We start from the raw sequence: 20,667 nt of genomic DNA, 5'->3' as shown, positions 1-20,667 counted from the left end.
AAAAGCAATTCTGGTAGAATCACGGCAGAGAAAATTAGATGACAGTGGATGAAGGAGTATGAATGGCAAGTGAGAGTGCAAAATGAGGATAGTCAGGTTTTTCAAGAAGATTGACAATGAAAAGTAGAAGAGTAGGATGTTTGATTAAAAGGATGTTGGAAAAGGGAAGGTCATTCCTTCGCAGTCATAAGATTTGAGTTTGTTTAAGTGCTGATGAGAAGGAGTAAGAAAGAGAGAAGGTCGATATGTCAGAGGGGAATTAATTACAGATCAGTGTCCAAAACAACACCAGGAATGAAATCTACAGTGTGTGTTGAGGGATCGGGTTTATTTAAAATGATAGATTCTGCTATTTTTCCAGTATGAGAAAAGAAAATGAGGGTTAAAAACGAAAGTAGATTTGATAGTCAGAAGTTCTCTTATGATGACTTCTATTTTCTCAGTGGAGTAGGAGGAAAGGTTCTCAGATGGAAATGCAAAGCAAAGAGCAGCTTTGAGAGACTTGAGAGGGGTGAGGTGATGAGAGCTTGAAGCAGCATGAAAAATGGAAGCTGGCTAAGGAATTTTGGTCAGCTCCTTGATGGCCAGGTTGGAGAGCCCCGCTGAGAGGGGTGATCACAGATTTATGATGGCGAATTGCTCAGTATTAGTTTTCTTTCCTTTTTTTTCCCTTTAAATTATTTAAATTCAGTTTGCTGACATAGTATAACACCCAGTGCTCTTCCTATTAAGTGCCCTTCTTAATGCCTGTCACCCAGTTACCGCAATCCCCCGCCCACCTCCTCCTCTGCAACCCTTTGTCTGCTTCCCAGAGTTAGGGGTCTCTCATGCTTTGTCACCCTCTCTGACTTTCCCCACTCAGTTCCCCTCCTCTCCTCTATAATCCCTTTACTATTTCTTATATTCCCCGTATCAGTGAGACCATATGATGATTGTCCTTTTACGACTGACTTACTTCACTCAGTGTCATACCCTCCAGGTCCATCCACGTTGAAGCAAATGGGGGGTATTTGTCGTTTCTAATGGCTGAGGAATATTCCATTGTACACACAGACCACATCTTCTTTAACCATCATCTGTTGATGGACACCGAGGCTCCTTCCACAGTTTGGCTATTGTGGACATTGCTGCTAGAAACATCGGGGTGCAGGTGTCCTGCCTTTTCACTGCATCAGTATCTTTAGGGTAAATCCCCAGCAGTGCAATTGCTGGGTCGTAGGGCAGGTCTATTTTTAACTCTCTGAGGAACCTCCACACAGTTTTCCAGAGTGGCTGCACCAGTTCACATTCCCAGCCACAGTGCAGGAGGGTCCCCTTGCTCCACATCCTCTCCAACATGTGTTGTTTCCTGCCTTGTTAATTTTCCCCATTCTCACTGGGGTGAGGTGGGATCTCATTGTGGTTTTGATTTGTATTTCCCTGATGGCAGGTGCTGCGGAGCATTTTCTCATGTGCTTGTTGGCCATGTCTATGTCGTCTTTGGTGAGATTTCTGTTCCTGTCTTTTGCCCATTTCATGATTGGATTGTTTGTTTCTTGTGTGTTGACTTTAACAAGTTCTTTATAGATCTTGGATACTAGCCCTTTATCGGATAGGTCATTTGCAAATATCTTCTCCCATTCTGTAGGGTGTCTTTTCGTTTTGTTGACTGTTTCTTTGCTGTGCAGAAGCTCTTTATCCTGATGAAGTCCCAATAGTTCATTTTCACTTTTATTTCCTTTGCCTTCATAGTGTGTCTTACAAGAAGTTACTGTGGCCAAGTTCAAAGAGGTTGTTTCCTGTGTTCTCCTCTAGGATTTTGATGGATTTTTGTCTCACACTTAGATCATTCAACCATTTGAGTTTATCTTTGTGTCTGGTGTAAGAGAATGGTCTAATTTCATTCTTCTGCAAGCAGTTGTCCAATTTTCCCAGCACCATTTATTGAAGAGACTGTCCTTTTTCCAGTGGATACTCTTTCCTGCTTTGGCAAATATTAGTTGCCCATGGAGTTTAGGGTCCATTTCTGGATTCTCTTTTCTGTTCCGTTGATCTATGTGTCTGTTTTTGTGCCAGTACCACGTTGTCTTGATGGCCACAGCTTTGTAGTACAGCATGAAACCCAGCATTGTGGTGCTCCCAGATTTGGTTTTCATTTTCAACATTCCTTTGGCTATTCGGAGTCTTTTCTAGTTCCATACAAATCTTAGGATTATTTGTTACAACTCTGCGAAGAAAGACTATGGTATTTTGCATGGGGATTGCACTGAATGTGTACATTGCCCTGAGTAACATAGACATTTTCATAATATTTATTCTTAATCCATGAGCATGATGTTTTTCCATCTCTTCATGTCTTCCTCAATTTCTTTCATGAGTTTTCTATAGTTTCTAGAGTATAGATCCTTTACCTCTTTGATTAGGCTTATTCCTAGGTATCTTATGGTTTTGGGTGGGGTCTTTCTCTGGTTTTGGGATCAAGGTAATGCTGGTCACATAGAATGAGTTTGGAAGTATTCATTCCATTTCTATCCTTTGAAACAGCTTTAGTAGAATAGGTATTATTTATTCTTTAAATGTTTGCTAGAATTCCCCTGGGAAGCCATCTGGCCCTGGATTTTTGTTTCTTGGGATGTTTTTGATGACTGCAATTTCCTCTCTGGTTATTGGCCTGTTCAGATTTTCTATTTCTTCCTGTTTCAGTTTTGGTAATTTGTAGGTTTCCAGGAATGCAGCCATTTCTTCCAGATTGTCTAATTTGTTGGCATATAGCTGCTCATAATACATTTTTAAAAATCACTTGTAGTTCCTTGGCATTGGTTGTGATTTCTCCTCTTTCATTCATGATTTTATTAATTTGAGTCTTTTCTCTTTTCTTTTTAAAAAGTCTCGCTAGGGGTTTGTCTACTTATTAATGTTTTCAAAGATTCAGCTCCTGGTTTCATTGATCTGTTCTACAGTTCTTCTGGTCTCTATTTCATTGAATTCTGCTCTAATCTATTATTTCTCTTCTCCTGCCAGACTTTATTTGCTGGTTCTTTCTCCAGTAACTTTAGATGTAAAGTTAGCTTGTGTAGTTGAGATTTTTCCAAAAATTTCAGGAAGGCTTGTATTGAAATGTATTTCCCTCTTAGGACCACCATTGCTGTATCCCAGAGGTTTTGAACAACTGTGCTTTCATTTTCATTGGTCTGCATGAATCTTTTTAATTCTTCACTAATTTCCTGGTTGATCCATTCATCTTTTAGTAGGATGCTCTTTAACCTCCAAATGTTTGAGTTCCTTCCAAATTTCTTCTTGTGATTGAGTTTTAGTTTTAGTTTCAAAGCATTATAGTCTGAAAATAGGCAGAGAACAATCCCAATCTTTTGGTTGAGATTTGTGACCCAGTATGTGGTCTATTCTGGAGAAAGTTCCAGATGCACTTGAAAAGAATATCTATTCAGTTGCATTAGGATGGAATGTTCTGTATATATCTGTGAAATCCATTTGGTCCAGTGTGTCATTCAAAGCCCTTGTTTCTTTGGTGATCTTCTGCTTAAAAGATCTGTCGTTAGCTGAGAGTGCCATGTTGAAATCTCCTACTATTAACATATTATTATCTAGGTGTCTCTTTACTTTGGTTATTACGTGGTTGATGTAATTGGCTGCTCCCACATTAGGGGCATGAATATTCATAATTGTTGGGTTTTCTTGTTGGATAGACCCTTTAAGTATGATATAGGGTCCCTCTTCATCTCTTAGTACAGTCTTTGGTTTAAAATCTAATTTATTTGATATGAGGATTGTTACCCCAGCTTTCTTTTGAGGTCCGTTTGAATGGTAAATGGCTCTCCACCCTCTCATTTTCAGTGTTCTTCAATGAATCTCTTGTAGACAGCATGTAGATTGGCCTTGCTTTCTTGTCCAGTCTGATATCCTGTGTCTTCTGACTATCATTTAGCCCATTCAAATTCAGAGTAACTATTGAAAGATAGGAATTTAGTGTCATTGTATTACCTATACAATCCCTGTTTCTGCAGATTGTTTTCCTTGGGCTACCTCTTTGCTTAGAGTCCCCCCTTAATATTTCTTGAGGAGCTGGTTTGGTGGTCACATATTCTTTCAGTTTCTGTCTATTCTGGAAGTTCTTTATCTCTCCTTCTATTCTGAATGAGAGCCTTGCTGGATAAAGTATTCTTCACCTTTCTCATTTAGGACCCTGAATATATCCTGCCAGCCCTTTCTGGCCTGACAAGTCTCTGTGGAGACGTCTGCTATCAATCTGATATTTCTCCCCATATAAGTTAGGAATCTCTTATCTTGACCTGCTTTTAGGATTTTCTCTTTATCTCTGAAATTTGCAAGCTTCACTATTATGTGTTGGGGTGTTGACCAGTTTTTGTTGATTTGGGAGAGGTCCTCTAACTCTTACATATGAATGCTTGTTTTCTTCCCCAGTTTAGGAAAGTTCTCAGTTATGATTTGTTCGACATACTTTCTGGTCCTCTCTCTCTCCATGCCCTCTGGAATCCCAATAAGATGAATGCTATTCTTTCTCAAACTCACTTAATTCTTGGAATCTCTCTTCATGAGCTATTAGTTGTTTTTCTCTCTTTTCCTTAGCTTCCTTCCTTTCATCAACTTGTCTTCTATGTCACTCACTCTCTCTTCTGCCTCAGTAACTCTAGTTGCTAGAGCATCCAGTTCAGACTACATCTCAGTTAAAGTATTTTTAATTTTGGTCTGATTAGATCTCATTTCTGCAGTAAGAGAATCTCTAGAGTCTTTTATGCTTTTTCCAAGAACCACCAGTAATTTTATAACTGTAATCCTGAATTCTGTCTTTGACATCTTACTTAAATCCATATCCATTAGATCTGTGGTAGAGAGTATTCTGGTTCTTTCTTTTGGGATGAATTCTTCCTTCTAGTCTTTTTTTTTTTTTTTTTTCCAGTGCAGAATGGCTGTATGAGTGAGCCAAGGCAAAAATATCAACCAACACTTAAGGAAAATACACCCCAAACAATTCCAAGGAAGTCAGGGACCAGAGAATAAAAGAAAAAAACAAAAACAATGAAAGTGAAAAACAAATTTTTAAAAAAATAGTAACAATTTAAAAAAGTGCGGAGGGAAGGAAATGATGGGAGAGAGAGAATATACTCACAGAATGGACCAAGACAATGATCCTCTTGGTTCTGAGTGTGTTTTGGTCTGTATGTTAGAAGGTACTAAGTTCCAAATTGATATAAAAAAGCAAAATTTATATAGAGAAACAACAGTAACAACAGCAAAAACAAAAACGAGAAGAAAAAAGAGAGGGGTAGAATGGGAAGAAAGAGAGAATATAATCTCACAGAATGGACTAACATGGTGCTCCACTTGGTTCTGAGTGTATTTTGGTCTGTATGTTAGAAGGTACTAAATCTAAAAATCATAAAAGAAAACAAATCAAAAAGTCCCCTCAAATACCCAAAACTTACATATTTACAAAAATATGTTGAAAGGAAGCCAAAAATGAAGAATGTATCTATGACATATCATTGTAAAAAAACGCAAGTCAAAAAGGAAAAAAACTGAAAAATGAAGAGTGGATAAAATATTGTAGTTGAGGCAGGAAAAAAGAAAGAATATTTGATATTTTTTACCTGAAAGATGAACAAATCATAAGGAAAAAACCTCGAGTTCTATATACTATTTTCCCTCAGTCCTGGAGCTTTCCAGAACTGCTTGGTCAGTAAACTTGCTGTTCCCCTGTTTTTCCAGCAGTTCTTCTGGGGAAGGGGCCTGCTGTGCTGATTCCCAGGTGTCTGTGTCTGGGTGGAGGTGCCTCACCCCTTGCCAGGTGGCTGGGCTCAGTGTGAGCTGTCTGCCCTGGTAGGACTTTGTTCCTTGGAGGCCATGCCTTGCCTAGGTGAAGGAGAAAAAAAAAAATAGCTGCAGCCAGATCTCCAGCCCCAGAACCAAGAGCTCCCAGCAGGTACCAACCTGCAGGATCTTAGTGTGCACTGGCGGAGATCCCCCTGGGGGCAGGCATGGGGACACTGATTTCTACATTTTGAAGGGCACTGGGAGAGCTATCATGGGCTTGTGCGTTCACTGGGTCTGCCCCTCCTGGTGGGAACAGGGGATAGTCCACTTCTGTCCCCTGCCAGGCCCTGGGGCAGACAGCACTCACCCGCTCGAGTGTGCACCTGCTCCACCTCTCCCAGATGCCCGCAGAGGGCTGTTGCATTCCAGTCCTTTACTGGGACCTAGTGCGGCAGCGGTCCCCCAACCTAACCATGGTTTACAGTTTATGGCACAAACTGAGCTCTCTCCTGGGCTCGCTCACCCAAACCCATTTGTCACTCCAACGCTTGGGGATTTTGGCAGTGTAGGCCTCTGCATACTATTCTGTGCCTCCGGGAGTATTGAGACCTCACTGCCCTTCCTGCGAGCACTTCTCAGGCAGGGAAAACTCTCTCTGGAGCAGATTCCTAAAGGTCTCAATTGTGCGCTGTATCACTTTCCCGCAGCAGGCTGACAAAGGCTCCCTTCCCCTCACATTTATCTTCAGATATATACCCTCTGTTTCTCTTCTCTTCTCTTCTCTTCTCCTTGCACCTTGCAAGGAGCAGACACCTTTCCCTTCGTAGTGTTCCAGCTACTCTTTCTTTACATCTCAGGTGGAATTCATAGGTGCTTAGGATGGGTTGAAAGTTATCCAGTTAAATTTGGGGGACCAGATGAAAGAAGGACCCTACTCTTCCACCATCTTGCCTTCTTCCCCCAATATTACTTTTCACCTGCACCATGCATCACTGAACCAAACCTGGTAAGCTGCATGGAAAAAGTAAACAGGTGAGGTCTCCGGTTTTGGGGTTTGGCCAAGGAGACGCTATGGAAAGACAGTGAGACCGGGGAGCCCAGAGCGTTGGTAAGAGAGGAGTCAGAATGTTTAACCACAAAATCTAAGCAGGGTAGTTATGGGACTAAAGAGAGGACAGGGCTGTTAGGCAAGGAAAGAGTAGAAGAGGACCAGAGGTCCTGATGAGCTCCAAGCACTCATTTTAGATCCAGTATATATTTGATGAATACTCAATTGATAGCATGGGATAGATGCCCATTTCCAAGGGCAAGCACCAAAGATCACTGGACTCTCATCCGTATAGCTCTGTCTCCATTGCCAACACCTCTGCTCCAACTGAGGGGTTCAGTTCATTGAATCAGAGTATGTCATCCTGCCTTTGAACATTTTGTCCTAATAATATCCTGTGCTAATGCCTATTCCATTCCCTTTTGCCTATTCCAATCTTACTCATATTTTAATGTTCAGGTCTGACTTTCACAAAACTTGTGGCTCAGAAATAGCACAAGGGAAAAACAAAATCCTCGGACATTTACTGAGCACCTATTATGTTCCAGGACATGTACTGATCACATGCAGTTCTGATTCAATTTGGGCATTGGAGCACTCATCTTCCCTTTGAAAGTGAATTGTCCTTATTTTCTTTAGCACTCTATGGCATGGTATGGTTTACTTGTATCAAGAGGTTTTTTTTTTTTTTTTTTAAGATTTTATTTATTTATTTGAAAGAGAGAAGGGAAGAGCACAAAGGGAGAGTAAGAGGGAGAAGCAGACTCCCTGCTGAGCAGAAAGCCTGATGTGGGAACGATCTCAGGACCCCGGATCACTCCCTGAGCCTAAGGCGGACGCTCAACCACTGAGCCACCCAGGTGTCCCATCTTTTTTTTTTTTTTTTCTGGGTTAATTATGTTGTGTTTTATGTGTGATGGCAGCATCTTTCAGAATGGATTGGGCATAGAGACACAGTTCATAAATTAAGAATGTGAAAATACACATAATAGACTGAAGAGTATGGAAAAAAGGAGAAGAAGTGTGAGTGCCAACCGTCATTCTTTGTATGTGCTAGGGATTGGGAAAATTTGAAAATTATTGTCCTAGTGTTACAAAATCATTAACATATCTTCTAAAGGCAAGTAATTTACTGCTGATTCAATAGACTCAGACTTGATATATTTGTTATGGAACATCTTCAATTCTACATGACTCTCTCACTTGAAAAGCAGTCAACAATGGATAGAGACATGGATTTCTTTTAATTAGTTGTGTTTCCATATTTTATAGTTGACAATTCAGTAAAATATAGTCAGTAATTTATTTCAAAAAATAAATACTGTATAATTTGGGTAATTTTGCATTAAAAGGTTAGTATTGTTGAGAAAAATAGTATTTAAATTAAAGTTAGCTAAAAGTTTAAAAGACTTGACCCATATAAGATATAGTGGTGTTTATAAGTCAGATATCAATGCCAATAGTTCAAATTTTAGCAGCAACAGAGTAATGTTTTGGAGTTAAATCACTGGAATTGGCTCATTAAAGCTATTTTGTAGCATCTCGTTGAGAAATGGCTATGAATTTTTCTTTAATGAATCATCAAAACTTTCTTCTCGTCCTCTTCCAAATTCTCCTCCTACTTCATTTTAAGGAGGTTTATAATATTTTTACATTCAAAAGCTAAACTTCACTTAAAGGATTTGCCAACATGATGTTCATTTCACAGACAAATTAATTCAAGCACAGACAAGTTATACTTGTCTGAGTTTCTGCAGAAAGTTTTTGCCGGAACCAGCAATAGAACTGGAGTTTCCTATTTGCAAATGAGGTAACTATTTTAGAACACTCTCTGCTGTATGTTTAGTGGGTAAAGATGGTCAAACTTGTTATACAAGATGAATGGATCAGAGCCTTTTCACAACATCACCTTCTTCATGGAGATCTTTGGTTTCTTCATTAACCTCAATTAAGTTTACTAAAGGAGTGTTGATTTTAGGGAAAATTTACAAAATATTTCAGTATTTTGAGGGCTCAGCAATCTCTTACTATGGAAAAGGGGGGCTTTTTCTATTCCATTTCTATTACAAATGTACAGTGACATATATCATTGAGATGACAAAACCTTTGTAATTCATAGGTGTATATAATACTCTGATCCCTGGAGATACCATAACAGTGGAGTGTAGGTTTTCATACATGGTATTTTACTTTCTAAATGTAAGGTTATTTTTTACTTGTTATAATAGAAATATATGCATATTATAGAAAAATTAGAAAACAGACACATAAATAGAAGGAAAATAAAAAAAAATACTACTCTGAGTTAAACTCTTTGGACACTTTGGTGAGTATAGTTCCATACCCATCCCACTTCTCTATGTAGATGTTTGTGGATATATATATATATACACACATACACATATCTTTCACACCATATATACACATTTTTTAACTTGCCTGTATACTTAATAATAATAACCTTTACATGCCATTATGTACCAATAGCTGTATTTTATATTTTTGCAACATTATTTTTAGTACACTATACTATTATTCTACTCTACATTCTACTCTATTTGACCACCTTCTATTATTGGACATTCGATTGTTTCTAACATCTTGTTATTACAATCAGCACAGTAATATACCTACTTTCACATATATCTTTTTGCACTTTCTTCATTATTTCCGGAGGCTAAATTTCCAGAGGAATCACTAGGCCAAAGTCCTGGGCATTTAAAAAGTCTGATAATTATCAGCTAAATTGTTCTCCAGAAGGTCTTATAATTTACCCTGTGACCAAATAAATGTGAGAATGTCTCTCTCCTCTCACTAACAAAAATTAAACTATTAATTTTCATCATCTCATTCTGATTTTTACAGTAACTGTGAGATAGCAGAACAGATTAGAAAAACTGCTAATGGTCACACATTGAGAAAGTCACAAGAGTGGGAGTCAAGGTTTCTGACCAGCCCTACCACATATTTCTTTTATATCACACATTTCTCACCATCTTGCTGTTGATGGTGGCAATTCCAAGAAAACCATCAGGAAAGAACCTGAGTGGGAATTCTTGCATGTCACAGCCTGACTCATGTCTGTGTGACTGGCAGTGCTCTGGCCTCCAGCCATTGGACTGTGGGTGGCACAATTCTGGAGATCTGAGTAAGAGGCTATGCTATCACAGTGCTTGTCCAGGCCAGGACTGAAGCCAATAGAAAAGGGAGGAGGAAAGAAGCAGTTGAGGGTCACCAACTTACAGGCCTTGTAAGATGGCCCTGAAACTTTTTGAGTCTTGCCCTATATTGTGATTGAAATAATGCAGCCCATCCATCTGATCTGAAGATTTTTAATTGGTGGGTTTATTTTGTTGTATTGTAAGATTCATACAAACAGAATTGTATTTTTGTTTTCATTTACACAAACACTCAAGTATCCAAGTTCTCATGAGTGAAACAACAAAAAGAGGTGGTAAAAGAGATTGCCTTTTGCAAAGTGAGATTTTTTCCCCCCTTTGGTATTATATGGTTGGGTAAATTTAGCTCAAATTTCAAGAAAGGAAAAAAAAAAAAACAATAACGAGTTCAATCATGTGTTTGCAAAGTTGTAGAAACTATTTGGCTAAAGAATCATGTAGGAAACGGTTATGCGAAGGTGCAAGTGATACTTACGAAGGGCTAATGAGCCAGTGGTGGTAGTAGGCGGTGTGGAGTCAGGGCGATAACCAGGTACAGGCTCTGTCTTTGGGGGTGTCTCATTGTGTGGTGGCCAGAGGAGTGCTCCAGGAAGCCTTCCTGACCACGAGTCTTTTTTTTTTTAAGATTTTATTTATTTATTCATGAGAGACACACAGAGAGAGGCAGAGACACAGGCAGAGGGAGAAGCAGGCTCCATGCAGGGAGCCCGACGTGGGACTCGATCCTGGGACTCCAGGATCACGCCCTGAGCCAAGGGCAGACGCTCAACCACTGAGCCCCTCAGGCGTCCCCACGAGCCTTGACTTGATTCACTTGTTTTCTTCTGTGCTTCAATCTTGCTCTGCTCTCTCGTCATCAAACCTGCATCATAAATCGAAGTCATTGATTCACCTGTCTGTTGTGCTTGTTGGACAGCGAGCTTCCGGAGGGCAGGAATTGTGCTTTGCTGTGCACTGTGTTCACCAGGAAAGGCTGCATAGAAAAGAGACGGTGGGAACTTAGTAGACAAAATCAAATTATAATATAGGAAACATAGCATCAGAGTTTATTATTTTGGAGTAGTAATTGTGTTTTGGTGGTTATATTCACCGCCTCTCAACAATAGGGGGTTATACTCTTCAAATTGATTAAATAAATTTATATTACATTAATACATTTCAGTCTTTATTAATTTTGCAAGCTTGGACAAATTATTTAATCTCCAACCTCAGGTTTTCTGCAGAGTAAAAGTGTTAGACTAGATCAATAATTCTCAGTGATGTTTGTGAGACCTATCCTGATATTCAGAGATGGAGTAGGATATAGCAGGATATTTATTAGGATATTTGTGGTTTGGAAAACATTCTCAGTATCATTATATAATTTTATATTTGGAAAAGGAAATGAAAGGTATTATTTCTGTAATATTAAACAGTAGGGAAAAAAAAAAGTTCTGGAAAATGTTGACTCCTAGGTTTCACAGAGGTTGGGAGCCGACTCTTTTTGGGAGGTTGTATTAGAATCTCTAGCACAGGTGTGGGAGGGACCATAATTTACATTATTTTATGTTTTTCAATGAGTTCAACAAATGTGAGAGATGCTGCATTAATCTGAAGAAGCTCTAATCACCTAGGATTTCATCATGGCTGACATATACCTTGTTTTTTCTTTGGATTTATTGAAAAGTTCACTTACTTTCTTTTTTTTTTTTTAACATGTAATTTTGAAGAAAGGCAAAACTGTAGATCACATTAAGACAAGGCTCAGAAAAATAAAGAAGATAAGAAAACCAGTCAGACTGAGTTACTGAAGTATCAATGTGTAGAACTGTTGTTACTTCATGGACTTGCCCACATCCTTAAGGGTCGGGCTGATAGCTTAATTTAATTGTAGCTGAAAAGATCCTGTGAAAGAGTTGAAACACAGCATAGCATGTTTGGGTGACTGGTTGCTGCCTTTTTGAAGAACCAGAGGCTGTGTTCTCATGGTGCTTGGAGACCCAACTTGAAGGAGTTTTTTAAGGGTAACTCTGCTGTTTGGTGTCTGAATGACTTCTCCATACGATGAAATGCTTCCAGATAACAACCTGCACAATTCTCATACACCTTTCCTGTCATGAGTATCCATAGCCACAACAAAAGTATAAAATGATTGGAAATGCCATACAAATTAAAAAAAAAAAAAAAAAAAGACTGAAAGGTCACCCTATTATAGCAGTTGATACACAATTCACTTCTTGCAATATCCTCTTCCTGGGGCTTTCCTCAGCTGGTTAGTGATGGGGACAGCTGTGCTGTTTATACTCTGTAACTGTTGGACACCTGGTCCATGCTCTTCAACCCCTCTGGTACCTCGATGACTTGATCACACTCCTGTTGTCCCATGAGTCAAGTGAACCATGATATTTTTCACACTACTTATAGGCCAACCTGGGCTACTTTTACTGTCTACTTTGCCTCTGTGTATATCAGTTATACAGAAGCAGAACCCATTTGTCCTGTTTTATGGTATTTTTAGCTCAGATTCGAAACTACTACATAGCTTTAGACTAAGGGCGTTGTTAAATTGTAAGCAGAGTTTATGCATTTTGAGTAGCAAGTCTAAAATTTGACTTTTGGACCTAAATCTTGAGTACTTAGAGTACTAACTCTCTTAGTTTAGAAGTCCAGGTCTTCTGAAGAGCAGATGTCAAGGAAAGATTACCTGGGCAAGAGAGTAATTAGGGGAAATGCTCGTGAAGGAGAAAAAGGGGCGGGGAGCATGAGTAGGCAAGAGCAAGCTTCAGGAGAGAAGAGAGGATCTGGTTGGAAGCAGCTGCAGACCACAGTCCAGTTCTGAGAAAGTCTCAGCTACGCCAGTAGGGATCCCTGGGCTCCCTGAGCTCACGTTCTATCAGAGGAGACCTGATCAGGCAGAAAAGGCCCAGGTTTCCTACCCCCACTGTGTTCTCCTTGTCTGGGAGCAGCCGGTGGGAAGGAGACCTAACTCTAATGCTGCAGTGGATCCAAAGTTATGTCAGTTTGGGGCTGTCAGACAGCTATGTTCCCTGCTGCAGGTGCTCTGGAAGGGAGAGTTCAAAGGGGGTAACTTCATGGCCACCCAAGTGCCTAAGCATGTGACCTGAAATCCTCAGGATCCTCAGCAGAACTTTCCAAAGCTTATGGGCATTTTCCCCCTCTGTTCTCCACGCCCATCTCCAGCCTAATGTATAGCAATTCATTCCATTCTTAGACTCTCAGTTCCCTCAGAACCAGATTAGGTAGAGAAGCTACACCTCTGGAGGTTCACTGTGTTTGGCTTTTTATTTCCTAGCCGATAAAATCACTCCTTAAAAAAAAAAAAATCCTAATTCCACAAACATTTAGGGATGAAATTCCTAGCACTGGGGTAAATACAGAGGACAGAAGATAAATCAGACACATCAACAGACCCATATCCTAGAGAGGTGCGTATGTATTAGCAGAAATTTTAATAATGTGATAAATAGAGGACTAGACTGGACACAGATGGGGACTAGCTTGGCCAGCCTGGGCAAAGTCTGAGCAGAGTCTTCAAGGACAAATACAACTTACTCAGACAGAAAAATGCAGTCAGAGCAAGTCCAGGCAGAAAGAAAGTATGAGGAAGGGACTATAAGAAATGGAGCATTCCTGGAAGATAAAGGGTCAGACTCAGAGGTAGGCAGGATCCAGATTTATGCTTGGGAACTTGTACTTGATGGTGTTAGCCATGGTCACACGTGCCCTTTACAAGTGGGGCAGAGGACTTGGGTGGGTAAGACCAGGGAACAGTAGGAAGCCATTGCCTATTGAATATTTATTTCCATCCATTCACTGACATTTTTGTAGGAGGATAGGAATCCTGGGGAAAGATTGACTTACACTCAAAAGATGTGGATTCCAAACTCAGCATCACAGCTCGCCATAGTTAGACCAGTCACATAATTCCAAAAAACAGACATTTCTGTTATTTAGAAGTGGGAAATAATGACACTTGGCTTGACCCCTATGGAACTATTGTGAGGATCAAATGAGCTGAGACAAGACTTTTTGTAAACTTTCAGTCTGTGACAAGTAAGGGACTGTTATCATGTACTGCTCAGGAAATAACAGCACCTGGGAAAACCCACAGAGTGTGGTTTTGTAAGAAGTTGCTCAGCCTTCAAGGGAGAAAATGCCTGGCTCAACATTGGCCAAGAGGAACAGATCTGGGAAATTACGACATGAAGTAAAGCAAATGGGGCTTCTGTTTTGCTTCTGGAAATCACCAGTTCTTAATTGTCATTCTCATTGTTTACCCTTCCTCACCTTGGGTCGTTCTGAAATGAGAGGAAGTTTGGTCGGGTCAGGGAGTACTACTAATAGGGCAGAGGAGATGGTTCAAACTTACTTGATGTAACCAACAGAAACTGAGCCACTTTAATGTGGGGAAGGTGGTAGGCTAGACATCGGGCATGTGAGTGGGCATTCGAATAAGGATGAGAAACAAGTTCAGCTTTACCAGGAAACTTCCCAACTCTTCAGGAGTACTATGGGAATCCCTGTCTTCTCATATTCCTAGAGAGAAATAGTATATATTATCAGAAAAATAATATTTGCCCTTTAACTCCTCATCTGGAAAAAAAAATCCTTCCTTTATTAGCTTGGTTTTGATGATGATTTGTTCAATTCTCAGGGAAGAAGCTACTAAAAATATAATCAATATACCCAATGTTGGTGACACCCAGAGGCCAGGCCTTGTATGTATATACATTATCAGTACACATATAAAGATACGGAAAATCTCCAAAAAAAAAAAAAAAAAAAAAACAATCCCATGATAGAGACTATTCTTAGAATAGCATTGTTTTCTTTAAAAAGTTACCTATTGGGCAGCCTGGGTGGCTCAGCGGTTTAGTGCTGCCTTCAGCCCAGGGCCTGATCCTAGAGACCCGGGATTGAATCCCCTGTCGGGCTCCCTGCATGGAGCCCACTTCTCCTTCTGCCTGTGTCTCTGTCTCTGTCTCTCTCTGTGTCTCTCATGAATAAATAAAATCTTAAAAAATAAATAAATAAATAAATAAGTAGTTATCTATTCCACGAAGAACAAAATATTTTATAGAGGAATCAGTCTAGAACTATTGGTGTATCCGTTTAGACAACTGGTTGATTTAAAAAAGGGACTTGCTGGCAAAAATGTTAATTACTTTCTCTTGAGTACTTGTATGTTAGGTTGATCTTTGCCATCTTAAAACAAAACCAAAGCCAGACAAAAAACTAAGGGACTTTTTAATACTGATCAGATGTCCTCTGAAAGACGTGGACTTTTGGAAAAGAATTCCCCAAGGAAGATGGTTGCTGAGATCGATTCACTCAGTACCGAGACCAGCCACTTCTGTTTTTTTTTTAAACTAAAGTTTAGAGGGCAGAAAGTGAAAAACCTTTCCAGTTTAATGCTGAGGACCCACCTGGCTCCATCATGCACACGCAAGTGTGCATTTGTTATTGCTGTGTAACAAATTACACGGATTTAGTGGCTTAAAATAACACCATTTGTTGGCTCAGTTTCTACAGATCGGAGGTATGGACACAGGGTAGCTGGACCCTCTGCTCAGGGCTTCCTCCACAAGATGCTGGCCAGGCCTAGGCTTTCATCAGGGTTCTCTTCCAAGCTCACGGCCTGGTGGCTGGCAGAATTGAGTTGCGTGCGGTTGTAGGAGTAAGCTCCCTGCTCTCTTGCTGGGGTCATTCCCCGCAGGCCGAGCCTTCTTGACATTCTCTGCCCTGTGGTGCCGTCTACACATGGCAGTTTGCTCCTTCAAGGCCAAGAGGAGAGTATCTCTGGCTTCAAATCTCTGACTTCTTTTAAGGACTCATTTAATTGGGTCAGATCCATGCAGGGTAACTCTCCTTGGATTAATTCCCAGCCAATTGACAGGAGACTTTAGTTACATTCACGAGACCCCTTTTTGTCGTATAAAGGAACATAATCATGGGAATGATATCCCGTCATATTCACAAGTTCTGCTCACACTCAAAGAAAGGGTATTGTGGTGCATATTTACATCGGGGAGCAGGAATCTCGGGGGCCATCTCAGGACGCTGCCTGCCACCCATACCGTGGCGAGGGACAAGTAACCAAAAGCAGTGAGGACTGTTACCTGGGACATAAAGCCTTGATTGAGACAACAGGATCATAAACGACCTCTCTATATATCCATTAAACGTGTGTAATTCTGCATTGTCTTTATAGATTCATAGTACGTCAAAGCAAGAAGAACACTTCTAGTTCTATGGCTTTTTCCAACTATATATATATTTTTAAAGATTTTATTTATTTATTCATGAAAGACAGAATGAGAGAGAGAGAGAGAGAGGCAGAGACACAGGCAGAGGGAGAAGCAGGCTCCATGCAGGGAGCCTGACGTGGGACTCGATCCCAGGACCCCGGGATCACGCCCTGGGCTGAAGGCAGATGCTCAACCACTGAGCCACTCAGGCATCCCCCCAACTATATTCTATGGAACACTTGCAATAAAGTCCAGGATGTGAGCACTTTTTTGAGGGAAAAAGTGTTCAATAGTCCTGTCAGCTTGGGATTCACTGCACACTCCTGGAACTCATAGCCCTCATTAGCATAGCAAAGACTCAGGGAGATCCTACAGGGAAAAACAAACACCCAAAAACTTCTCTGGGTCCAAAGAAGGGTTCCTAAACCAAGCCCCAGAAAAATTAAATAAGTCACAAAAGCCTACTGGTAGGCTAGTGGAGAAGGAAGGCCTAAAACTAAGATGCTTAGGCTTTCTACCTTCCAGAAACGTGAAGCGTATTCCTCACGCCCTACATGCCTGCGAGATAAGCTTCAATGAACACAGCCAGCTTCACGAGGAAGTAAACAATGATATGTAAATAGTTTGGCAAATGTATTAATGCTGTGTCCACGGGACCCGTGGTGTCTCTTTGAGAAGCCTGCAATCCGGGCCACGTCTACTCACGCACCACGCAGCAGAGGTGCCAGCCCAGATTGCGGGCCCAGGGCAGCTGTACCCCCACCTCTCTGTTACCCACACCACAGCACTTCCCAGGTGTAGGACCAGAGGAGGGAAAAAGGAGCTTGTGAAATCCATCTCCGGGACGTTTTGATAACTGTAGCACACTTACCTATCAGCCAGACATTTGGGGCTAAGGGATTGATGGAACACGGATCATTTAAAAATAAGCCCACAATTCAAATGAAGAAAAATAAAATGCATGGAGGTCACTGCAGAAGGCAATACAGACCATGTATATAATAGAAACCTGATTCTTGGATCCGAGCGCTTGCAAGCACATGCCCGGGCTGCATTCCACAGTGTAGATCACATCACGCACATCTGACCAGGAGACAAGAGGTTCCAAGGGGCGCATATTTTCAGCATGAAAACGAGGAGCCGTTAGTTGTTGCAAGCACCGGGCCGGTCAGCTGGCGCCCTGACACACCTTGGCATGCATTGCTCCCCAAGGCCACGCAGTTGCGCCCCGGCGGGGGGTGGCACGGGTGGGTGCTGTAGCAGTCACCCCCCTGCATCCTGCTTGGCTGTCCTTGGAAGGAGCCAAGCTAAATAAAGGACCTAGACTCCACCACACTTTTATTATTGGCCGGAGATTCCCCCCACCAGGCAGAGGCCTAGATTCACAAGTGGTCAGACTTGGTGCGTTCTCTCTCCTGGTGCTCCCCTCTCTCCTCCCGCCACTCACCTCATGGTTTCTTTCTTCCTTTTCTGTGGCAGCTGCATCTCGAAAAGGACTGGTGCACTCGTTGAAAACAAACCCAAACCCAGCAAACTGTCCTCACGGTGATGGTTCATAGCCACTCAGACCCAAAGAAAGAGAAAGGAAGAAAGAAAGAAGAAAGAAAGAAAGAAAGAAAGAAAGAAAGAAAGAAAGAAAGAAAGAAAGAAGTAAGTAAACCATTTAGTCATAAAGGAACTCAAACCACAATATACACCCACCACAATTCTCTGGCAACATTTCCACACATGAGCATATTCTCTGGGGTTTATGGAACCTCCCAGAGCGTCCACTAGGGCATGACTGGGGCAGCACCCTGTGGACGACTCCAGGCTTCGGGGGCTTGCATCTACTCTGCTGGACGCATCAGGAAAATGTAATTTAGGATTTTTTTTTTTTTTTTTTTCTGAGCTAAGGCAGTTCCATTATTCTTACACGCTGAGTGTTCGGTGGCCATCCTCCAGCTTTCTGGGTTCCACAGCTGAGCCCCCACCCTGATGCTTTCACACCAAAACTACTAGCCCATCGGCAGGTGGCTGTGTGGATACGCTTGAGGACTACAAGAGGCCTTGGTTCTTTGAAAAAACCAGTGAAGCCAGCATCTAAGGAATGGGATTGTATTTCAGCTTCTAACTATTATTCTGGGGCTGCTCATGGAAAAACCAAAATAATAGGGAAAATCATTTCCGAGCCCAGAACGTTGGTATATCTGTTAATCGAGAAGTAAAATCAGGTTAGTAAATAATATTTCCCCTGTTATTAGCCCTCAAAACTGGGCTCAGACTCTATTTAGTCTATAATTAACAAGATGTGATGAATATGTTACGCAGAAAGATTTTGAATATGACCGATGCCCCTGCTTTGTTAGACCGTATTCAATGAGGACAGAGTCATCCTATAACAGAGAACACACACGCTTGAGCTTAACGCAGATGGACGTAGAGACACACATTTTTCTTTTTTCTTTCTTTCTTTCTTTTTTTCTTTTTCTTTTTTTTTTTTTTGAGACACACGTTTTGCTATTCCGGCAGTGGGACAAGATATTTACATCAAGAATATCCAGAAAATCCTGACTGTACAGGTTGGTTGCTGTCTGTACAGTGCTTCTGTCTATCAGTATGGCACATGGGGGCTCTGGGAAGTGCCTTGTATGATACCCACTCTCCATGCGGGCATGACATGAGACTTCAGCGTAGTTGGAGCTCGTTAGTTAGAATATTCTTTATTGTAAGAAATATGGGTTCACTTCTTCCTGGTAATTATTTATGCTAAGTTTATATTTAAAAAAAAAATGCTGGGATCCCTGGGTGGCGCAGCAGTTTGGCGCCTGCCTTTGGCCCAGGGCGTGATCCTGGAGACTCGGGATCGAATCCCACGTCAGGCTCCCGGTGCATGGAGCCTGCTTCTCCCTCTGCCTATGTCTCTGCCTTTCTCTCTCTCTCACTGTGTGCCTATCATAAATAAATAAAATTAAATTTAAAAAAATAATAAAAAATAAAAAATAAAAAATAAAAAAAATGCTGCTTCGAGACAGTAAGGTCTCCAGGCTTGAGGTGGGGCAGGGTGATCTTATTTCCATTCCTCTTCTTTCTTTTATCTGGTGGCCTGAATTTGTTTCAATCCACCAAAACCAACATGAAATTGCTTCCTCAAAAATTCTTGATTTCCTATGATCTGAGGAGCAGAAGGAAGATGGTGTTAGGGGTTCCCAGTAACATGAATACATATTTTCCCTTTCACTGCTGCACACCAGGATTTCAGGTCAAACCCTAGAAGGAGACAGGAGGTGTCGAGGGTGAGGAGACAGTTCCCCAGTGATTTTTTTTTTCTTCTTTTATCAGACTGTAGCTTTAAATGACTGTCTTCCTGGTCCAAAGCAGGCAGGGCTGCTAAGAATTTCAAATAAGTATACAAATGACTTTATCTGATCCTGTAATGGACATATTTTCGATAAGTGAATGGGGAGAGGTGAGATCCCCATTTCAAAGGAGCCGGCAGTGGGCCCCCGAGGGTTGGCTAGCAGGAACTTTCAGGAAAATAGTCGTAAATGCACTGCTGGGCCTCGGCGGGTGCCTTGGGGCTGTACTTTGGACTCTTCACTGCCGGTCTAACAGGTGAGGCCCCAGATGCAAATATTTGGTTTGACCCTTTCTTACTGTCAACACTGCAGCCCTTTGCATGATGTAAAGTATAGAATTTATGGCTGTTTGCACAGACATTATCAAAATAATTGTAAATCCTGCTTTCTTGTTATTTCTGAAAGATTACTGGCCTCACCGGTATTTTAGGGAAGGGGTTCGGTGAAGGTAGGTGAGTAGGGGGCTAAAGAATGAGAAGAGTCAACAGTACAAATGGATTCCAGGGCTCTGAATTGAATTCAGACGCCATGGTAGAGCAAGGAACAGTCACCCAAAGAATCCAAAGTTCACATCAGCACAGGAAAAGGCGATAATTCCTGAACTTAATGGGGTGGACATCAAGGCCAACCTCCTTTCCACACAGACTGTCCCTCCCGTCTTTACTTTTTGTTCATGACCACACATTGTGGCTTTTGAGCACCTTCCTTGTTGGATTTTGTTGAATCCCATCTCGTGTTCTTTATTTTTTTTTTCCATCTCGTGTTCTTTTTCCATTTATTTTTATTTTTTTGCTTTTCCGATCTGTGTAAATCTTGCCTCTCCTTATGGTTTTTAAAACATCATCAGGGCAGACGCATTTGGTGTGAAGGCAGAGGGCAGCAAGTAGAAAGATGATGGACTGTGGGATCAGGCCGGCTGCTTTCAGATGCTGGTTCTTTTACCTACTGACTGTGAAAGCACAGGCCAGTTCATTAACTTCTCCGAGTCTCTCTTTCTGCATCACTCAGAGGTGATCTGTCCTGTGTTAGGTATTACAAAAGAGAGTGAATATAAAGACCACAGCCCCGATCTAGTTCCTTCATAT

The sequence above is a fragment of the Vulpes vulpes genome, chromosome 1 (assembly GCF_048418805.1).
Source record: "Vulpes vulpes isolate BD-2025 chromosome 1, VulVul3, whole genome shotgun sequence".
Lineage (NCBI taxonomy): Eukaryota > Metazoa > Chordata > Mammalia > Carnivora > Canidae > Vulpes > Vulpes vulpes.
The sequence above is the reverse complement of the archived record's forward strand: the minus strand, read 5'-3'. Positions refer to the sequence as shown.